The sequence below is a fragment of the Benincasa hispida genome, chromosome 4 (genome assembly GCF_009727055.1).
Source record: "Benincasa hispida cultivar B227 chromosome 4, ASM972705v1, whole genome shotgun sequence".
In the NCBI taxonomy this organism is placed as follows: domain Eukaryota; kingdom Viridiplantae; phylum Streptophyta; class Magnoliopsida; order Cucurbitales; family Cucurbitaceae; genus Benincasa; species Benincasa hispida.
The window spans coordinates 63,168,993-63,177,905 of NC_052352.1; the positions used below are offsets into that span (position 1 = coordinate 63,168,993).

Here is an 8,913-nt window from a genome sequence, read left to right on the forward strand (position 1 = left end):
TTCATCGAAGATTATGTAACCTCTAGAAGTTTTACCTATCAAGAATTGTTAGACTTCAACAGCTCCTGATTGTAAAGGATGACTTTAAATTATTTGTAAATTTCGAATTTTAACTCGTAAAAGCTTAATTGGAAGCTTTTGTAGAATACATACGTACATAAATACATATGCATGTGTATCTACACACACATAAACCACTATGCATAAATTCTTAAAACAAGACATCTGACATAAATCAAGCTCCCTTTAACCAAAAACAAAGCAAAAAAGAACGGATCCTTATCCCATTAATTGATGATATCTGCTCAAATCTATGAAAAACAATTGATTATAGTTCACACTTCAAATACAAAGTAAAAGCCAATCTCAAGCAGTCCACATGCATCTTTTGGCTACTGATGTTTGAGTCGTTAAAGATGTAGGCCCAATCAAAACAATTCTCTCTCTGCCAACAACTCATCATCAAACTCTCAGTCTACAGAATCTCATCCCATAAAGGAGGGAAAATCCTAAGCATATAATTTCTGCAATAACAGAGGGTATAAAGTATTTTTCCACTTTTGAAGCAGTGTCCATTTATTCTGCATAGAAGCTAACCAAATATAAATTCATAGGTTCTCTGCTCCCACTAAAGCAATTTGAGAGAAAGAAAGTGTGTGTGGAACTAATCAGTCTGCGATAGAGATGGGAAAAAGAGAGATTCTAGGAATAGAGGATCCACAAGACTTTGCATTATTTTCTGCAAAAAAGCATTTGGCTTTTAGCTACACGTTGTTTTCTTTTTCTTTTTCCCCTCCTTTTTCCCTTCCCTTTTCTGCTTTGCTTCTACCTTGTATCTATGTGCATAATTATCAGGCGTCAATAATTAAGGTTGGTCTGATTGAATTTTAAGGACAACTGCTTAAGCAATAAAAATTGAACCCAAGCTCACCCAACCAAGCTAAAACATAACAACTAATACTTACTCAATTTTACTAAAGTTTAAGTAGACCCAAGTAAATCCTGTTATTTCATTTTTGGATAAAGCAGTGCAGGGGAATAGCAAACGTTTTTGCTTGCTTAACCCAACAAGGGAGCAAGTTTCACTTTATTTCACACACTTCATCAAGGGAACAATTCTTTCAAACAAATTCGTGAATAATTTGATTTATGAAACTGGCAACTATTGAACGTCGAGTTGTTAATACTCGAATGGCAGAACCAGATCTACCATACCCACAAAGAGGAGGAAAAAGAAATCCAAACGAGATCTTCAGTACCATAAATTTAGGCATATAAGTAAGATAAATAGAAAGAGACAAATATATATAGCCTTTGTAAATTCTCACAACAAAAATACCTACACAATCTGCACTGGATTCTTGTTCCTGACAATATGTTAATTCATTAGAAAGTTTTGGTCATTTCTCACTGTCCGTTCACAAGAAAAGAAATGAAAAGGTTGATCAGGTAGATTTTACCTGAAGGTTTTACTTATTTAATTCTCTTGAGCTATACCTCATAAGAAAGCTATGAATTCGCCCATATGAAAACCATATGCTTTACACATCTATAGACAACAATAGTGGAGGAGAAAGGACTGAGTGAAGTGCTCAAAAGAAGTTTGAGGCTGAAAAGTGGTGGGGGAGGGGGGGACTATGCAGATCTGCAGCAGTAGCTGTCATTCATGACAATATTCAATAATGCCATGTTAAAGGAGATCAAATGGGGATGTGAAAATAAATACATATATATATTATAAAAGAAAGAAAGTTGAAAAGATAGGAGAAAATCCAACAAACACAATTGGATGAACCGTCTGTTAATCCTCTAAAAGTTTTCTCAACAATAAAAAACAAACAAATATATATTCAAAGAAAACGGGTTTACAATCTTTCATATGTTAGTTAAAGGTATATGGCCAAAGTTCAATCAATTAGAAATTCTTGAACTCGATCCTTCCTATCTCAGATAACAGTTCTTTTTAAGTCTTTGAACAGATGAGATTTTCAACAAGAAACTGTAAGAGCTAGACAATAAAATGGGGAAAATAAAGTTATACAATTAAAAGAGGGATTAGTTGCTTCTTTAGGGGACCAGCAACACTGCAGAAATTCCTTTTCAATAAGTTTCCACTCAAGAAATAAAATCAAGAGGAAAAGATGATAGAATTTTAAAATATTTTGGGAAGATATTCAACCTTCCTCTCACTTTTGCAGTTGAAAACTACATAACATCATTACTGAATAAGCTTTTTCCAATAAAGAGTGATGGGATTTGACTTTCGTCCACTAATGCACAAATATTTTATTCCTCACTCTCATACGTATCTGCTTTCTCATTAAAATTCCAAGTGGGCAATTTCCAATTAGTTATGTTGTTCAATCAGGCTGCCAACTACTAAACGTCTAATTGGTCAATTAAAAAACAGAGCTAGAAAGTAATACAAGGTGCATATCTTGTAGTAAATGGACCATTAACAAATGGGAAGGGCAATTATTCGTGCTTATCACAACTTTCATTTCTCCATGATCCTTAATTTCCTATAAATGATACTCGAAATAAAAGATAATAGTTCCTCTCAATGCATTGGCAATAGTTGAACAGTATGGTTAGTGCTGATCATACCTGTCTATGTGCATTTCCACTTACTAAGGTTAACTCTAAGAGAAATGAAAGTTCAAATGTGTCAAACGACCAAGCTGTTTTAGCCTTTCAGTGGGAAAAGATTCATGAAAAACAGTGCTCGTGCTCGTGCTGAAGGAATAGGTGCCAATGCCTAAATGAACAAAAAGAGAGAAATATGATATAATAAGAAAAAGGTAATAGTGAAGTGCCTTTCATATTGAAGTGCACGCTCAGGAGTTTATGAGTTTATGATTTATGAATTTATGGGAAAAGGAAGAAAGGTCCACCCATTAAGAGACCCGGCAAATATGCCTTGTAAAATGGAAGTTCCAAGGAGTAGTTCTACAGAACTGTGTTAAAAAATATATATACACACCAATACAGATAAAACAAATTGAATTGATATACGACCTGTTCCCCACTTTATTAGATAAACATGGTCCATAAATTAATTTATCCAAAATTATTCACTAGGTTTTGCCATAATTTTCAGTTAATAATGAGTTTTGGTCAAAGTGGCCACAAATACATTCAAACCCGTATCATCTGAAATTATGCAATCCCAGCACCATGATTTAACGTGCTTGTCGCATAAAGGGTGGTGGATATGACTTCACTCTTTCATTTCCCTTTATATGATTTTGACACTTGCAGAATTTATTTGGTATTGTAGTAATTGTTTTGATTCATAATGAGAAATCCATCTTTGCTATAAATGGATGTTCTATTTCTGACATGACACCAACGACTATAAATTTCATGAACTTTTGAACAGAATAGCCCACTAGACAATAATGACCAAGCTACAATCTACCCATCAAAACAATATTGCTTGGGGAAAAGTAAGCTTGGTAGTTTCTGGTAAGAACAGGAGGGTAACTAAATGCTAGTTCCATCTCATAGTAATTTCTAACACTAATTACAGCACATATGAATGCCAAAAGTGGTGATAGTCACGACGCCATGGTCAAAATTACTTGAGCATAAAAACTCAAAATAAAAGGACAATGATGTGTGACATGGATATATAGCATAGGCAAATTGGCATCAACAAGCTTGTCCATTGCATTTAAATAAAAAGACAGCCTATGATACGAAGATGTGTGTTCATAGGATTAACTAGCCGTTGTGCCACCAAAGGGGAGAGATAGTCAAACCTTGTCTAAGGCAAAAGGCATTGCAACTCCACACCACTTTTGAAAATTATAAATGACAATGTCAGTATGCTGGAGGGCCAAAGGACCCCTTTGATTCACAGTTATATTTCACAAATCACAACTAGTTGACTTCTAGCATTTAAATTTAATCCTAATATCTTATTATGACTTAAGTTATTTTATTTTATCAAGATCGTTTAATAAAACAATCCAGACAAAATTATATAAAGAAAGCAAATCCATATGTTTCTAAACTCATCACTGAAAGAATTCAATGTTTGAATCAAACACGTTTTTCTCTATTCAATCAATTCCATGTTTCTGAAAACACAAAAATTATATTTGAATCACAATCAAAACAAGACCTTAACCATCACTACTACCCAAACCTACATAAGATATATTTGTCTATTAGTTACTATACTTGTAAATAATTTGAACAACATAAACTCCCCACTTAAAAAAGGTGGGACAGAAGTAACAAAAAGTGAAGTAATAAGGTATATTCCACAAAGCAAATAATTTAGGGTAGAGTTGATTAACCGCACCAAAGCCTAGCCTAATATCTACACAGAACAGTGGAAGAACCTCCTCCCACTAGTATCTTCTTTTCTAAATTAGTACAGAAATATGCTGGTAGTTTGCTTTTTGGCCCACCCATGACCCATATGCTTTATAATGCTTCAATCACTACGAAAGTCTAGCAAAATACTCAATAATATNCAAAAAAAGAAACAGGAATTTCAATTATGTGATTATGGTATGTGGGGATGCCTATTCTTGAGTAGGAGATGCGTATGACTCTGTCCAAGCACAGGAAGCGATCCCTGGACTGTGGAGAAAGTTTTTTCTTTTCCACGTAAAGATGAAATTATAAAGAAGTTGAAATTATGGAAGGGAAAAAAAATTCTTTTAGAAAGAAAATAAAATTGAAAATGGAAACAAGAAGGGTATATTGGGGTGGGGTTGGTGGGTGTCTGAGTGGATTACTTTGTCTTGACCTTTGGATTTTACCATAAATAGTAAATCTGTGTGTTAGTGCTTAGTGGGGGAACCTGGTTCTTACTCCATGACCTTCCCTGATTTGGACATATTTACACTTTCACTTCAGACTCCATTCTTAACAGCGATTTCTTGTTCTCGTTTTCAAAAAGTTTTGGCCACTTCAACATAGCATTTTGAGTCTCAGAAGCAACCTAAATCGATCGAACTTTACTTTTCAACTTTCGAAGTAGTAAAGTGAGACAAAAACAAAAGGACAAAAAAAGGAATCAAATTATAACTTTGATTGAAAAATCCTTCGATTCTAGGGATAGATATTTTGTAAAATTCGCATATCAAAATTCTATTCAGTGTTGCAGAGATTTCTCATACATTGTATCAGTTAACAGGAACATGATCCAAGACGCAGCAAAAGCTCCAACCTCGAATTAGATAACCATAAAAAATTAAATAAAAACATACTAACCTTCTTGCTTCTCTGACTTCCATTCCGTCATAAAAAATCTCTAATCAATGCAGTTCCTAGAGCAATTTGAGAGATCAGTTCGCACAAATTTATGGAAAATTTTATGAAATAATTCAGATCTCAAAAACTTTTCCTCTTTCTAAAAACTTACTTTTTGACTATGTAAAATACCAATTTTACCCTTAATTTAAAAAATTCCTCCGACCGTGCCACATAAAATGCACCACTAACATTCCACAGCACATTTATTTCCAACTAATATTTTACCAATAGCATTGAATAACATTGATATAAAAAATGGAAGACCACTCTCAGTTATTCATTTTCCGTCGAACGCTTTTCATTCTCCCATTGTTCTCTCAGAGTTTCAATACAACATCCTCATTGTCGATCGTTTTCATCTTTGTTCATTTCATTATGTCTTTGGGTATAGAGGAAGATTCGTTCGTTAGATCCAGAAATGGAGACGGGAGAGAATGTAAATAATTCTACAGTATTTCTTATCCCCCAGATCGTTTAATATTGAATGAACGATCGTATAACAATATCTAGACAATCGTTCATTACAATATAAACGATCGTTTAGTATTATATGAATGATCGTTTAGTATTATATAAACGATTGTTTGGTATCATTTAAACAAATGATCGTTTATATAATACTCACTGAGCGTCTAGTATTATATAAACGATCGTTTATATTCTACTTCACGATCTTGTAGTATTATATAAACAATCGTGTATATAATACTGAACGATCGTTTAGTAGTATATACGCGATCACGTATACAATTTTAGGTGAACACTTATAAATAATTGATAAAAAAATTCTTTTGGAATATCTAGCTAGGTATATGTCATTAAAGGAAGCTATGGACATGACCTTGGACTTAAAGGGGTTAAAGCAAGGTATTATTTGTTTAGGTTGAAGGATTATTTTAGTATACCTAGACTAAACACAGAGCCTTATTGTGTTGAGAAGATCAAAGTTAGACGGTTTTGAAGAAACGAAAGTCTTTTGGAGTTTAAACGTATGCAAATTAGCAAAGAAGAATTCTACAAGATGGAAATTCTTAGTGAGAGAGATAAGATTCATGGAGGAGTTAAGTAAAATATAATCTAGTAAAGAGATTATGTTCCACATGGAAAGTGGAACAAAAAAGGGGAGGTGTCTTGAATTTAGTGGTTTTATCAGAGATAAGTGTGAATGAGATAAAAGTATCCAAGAAATTTTACTCTTTTGGAAAGAGAGAATTTAATGTGCTCGAAACTCCTAGTTAAGTATGGTTTGAAGGCTTGATAAGAGGGGTTACAAGGTATTTGTTTTGGTGTAAAAGAAGAATACCTCATTATCTTGTGGAACTTTAGGACAATATATGTTAGATGGAAAGATAGCGTATGTACGTGATTGGTATGGAACTTTGTTTTAACACAAGAATATGTTACCGAAATAGAAGGTTGAGAAGGGATAAGTTAAAATAGAGTTACTAGTAACAGTAGATGTTCGAGAACTATTGATATGGTATGTTGAGGCTTCATTAGTTAAGATGTAAAACATTGATGGCATTAGTAAGATTTAAGGGATTTTGACTTTGTGTGCAAGTGTTGGAAACATGAACTAGCAAGACCATCAATTTGATTGAGAAAAGAAAATAATCCAACTCGAGGTAGACAATAATGATATATGCACAAAAGTAAGTAAGTTGGATCTAGGGATAGACTTGGCAATAAAGTTGAGGTGAAGTTACAAAAAGTGGGTTTGGAGCATTACAAGATAGTATGTAGTCTCTTGCATGGGCAATGAGTTAACTAGCTTTAGGGAGTACGAGTAATCCAAGCTAGGACTTATGAATCAAGAAGGTTTTATCGTTAAAAGAAAATGACTTCAAGGAACAATTACGGTTATTACGAGGTTATGAGAATGTGTTATCAATTGACTTATGCTTTAGCATCCAGGGACTTCAAAACCTCGTTTTTGGGGGGAATTATGGACTCGTTCGTAACGGGGTCTAAGTAATGATATGTGATTGTTTCAAGCCTAAAGAATAATATGAGGATGGCTCAAGCAAGTTTTATAGCTCATGATAGCATAGAGCCTCATGATGAGTTTCTCATGAATGTGAGACTTAATTAGACAAAGTTATTCTCAGACATGTAACCCGCTAGGAAAGACATCACAGTTGGCGCTTCTAGAGTAGAAGCAGTTTTTAGTTGACTAGATTTGTTATGGTACGTATCTTCAAATGACGAATTATATAGTATGACCAGTTTCTTCACTGCACATATGAAGTTTTCCCTGTGACATGGTAGGCTCAGATATATGTTTTAGTATATAAGACTTTCTAACTTCAGACCGTTTTCCAGTTCTCAGCTCGGACGTGTAGAAGTGTTGCTGATTTTTAACATCTTAAGTTTCATAGTTATTTATGGAAGGTTTGTTACACCTCTTTTGGTACTTAGTTTTAGCTATGTCAAAATGATGACCCTCGTTTGCATCTAGTTTTTTGAAGAGTCTCCAGTTAGCCATTGGGTACTCGATTGGATTTTGGTACAAATTTTCACCCATAGACTGATGGTCAAATAGAACGTCTGAACCAGATATTGGAAGATATGTTGTGCGCTTGTGCACTAGAGTTTTCAGGGAGTTGGGACTCTCACCTGCATTTAATGGAATTCGTATACAATAATAGCTATCAGACTGCCATTGGCACATTGCCATTGAGACCCTATATGAAAAGAGTTACAAGTCTCCAGTATGCCGAAGTGAGGTTGGTGAGAGGAAGTTGCTAGGTCCTGAGCTAGTGCAGACCACGAATGAGGCAAACAGAAGATTAGAGCTCGTATGCAACCAGCTCAGAGCAGACAAAAAAGCTATGTCGAGTGAGACGTAAAAACCTGAAATTTGAGTTTGGTGATAAAGTATTCTTAAGGGTGGCACCTATAAAAGGTATTATGAGGTTTGGTAGGAAAGGGAAGCGAGTTTGAGGTTCATTGGGCCTTTCGAGTCTTAGAGCGAATTGGCCCTGTAGCTTACTGATTGAACATTACCCTCAACACTGTCTTCAGTTCATAATGTCTTCCATGTTTCGATGTTAAGGAAGTATGTGACAGACCTGTCTCAATGTAGTTACTTTGAGCCATTGCAGTTGAATGACAACTTGAGCTACGAGGAAAAGCCTGTAGAATTTCTCACCAGAGAGGTAAAGACGTTTGCCGCAGGGAAATTGCTTTTTGTGAAGTCCTTGGCAGAATCACCAGTTCAAGGAGGCTACCTGGGAGCGAAAGGATGAGATGAAGGCCCAGTACCCGGAGCTTTTTCAAAGAATGAACTTTCGAGGACGAAAGTTCTTTGAGGAGGGAAGAATGTAACACCCCGGAGTTTTTTTTTTTTTCAAGAATGAACTTTCGAGGATGAAAGTTCTTTGAGGAGGGAAGAATGTAACACCCCGCACATTTTTTTAGTAATAATGTAATTTCAGTAACTTTATTATTTGGAATTTCAGTAATTGTTATTAGTTGGAGGGCATTTTTGGAATGTTGAACTTCAAGTGTAAGTGTGGGAATTTAATTGTTGGCGTGAAATTATTCAAATTGAAAATTAATGGTAGGAATTAATTTTCTTTTGAAACGGAAAAGAATTTAATAGTATAAAACGGAAAGGAATTAAATGTAATTATATTT

At 34.6% G+C, this 8,913-nt stretch overlaps 1 long non-coding RNA gene across 1 annotated transcript; it reads right to left on the bottom strand.

Moving 5' to 3' along the window:
* Nucleotides 1-69: 69 nt before the first annotated feature.
* Nucleotides 70-5,360, bottom strand: LOC120076506. Its single transcript, XR_005481564.1, has 2 exons — nt 5,233-5,360; nt 70-2,758 (listed from the first exon to the last, which is right to left on the bottom strand). It is a non-coding gene; the product is annotated as an uncharacterized LOC120076506 (long non-coding RNA).
* Between the last annotated feature and the right edge of the window lie 3,553 nt (nt 5,361-8,913).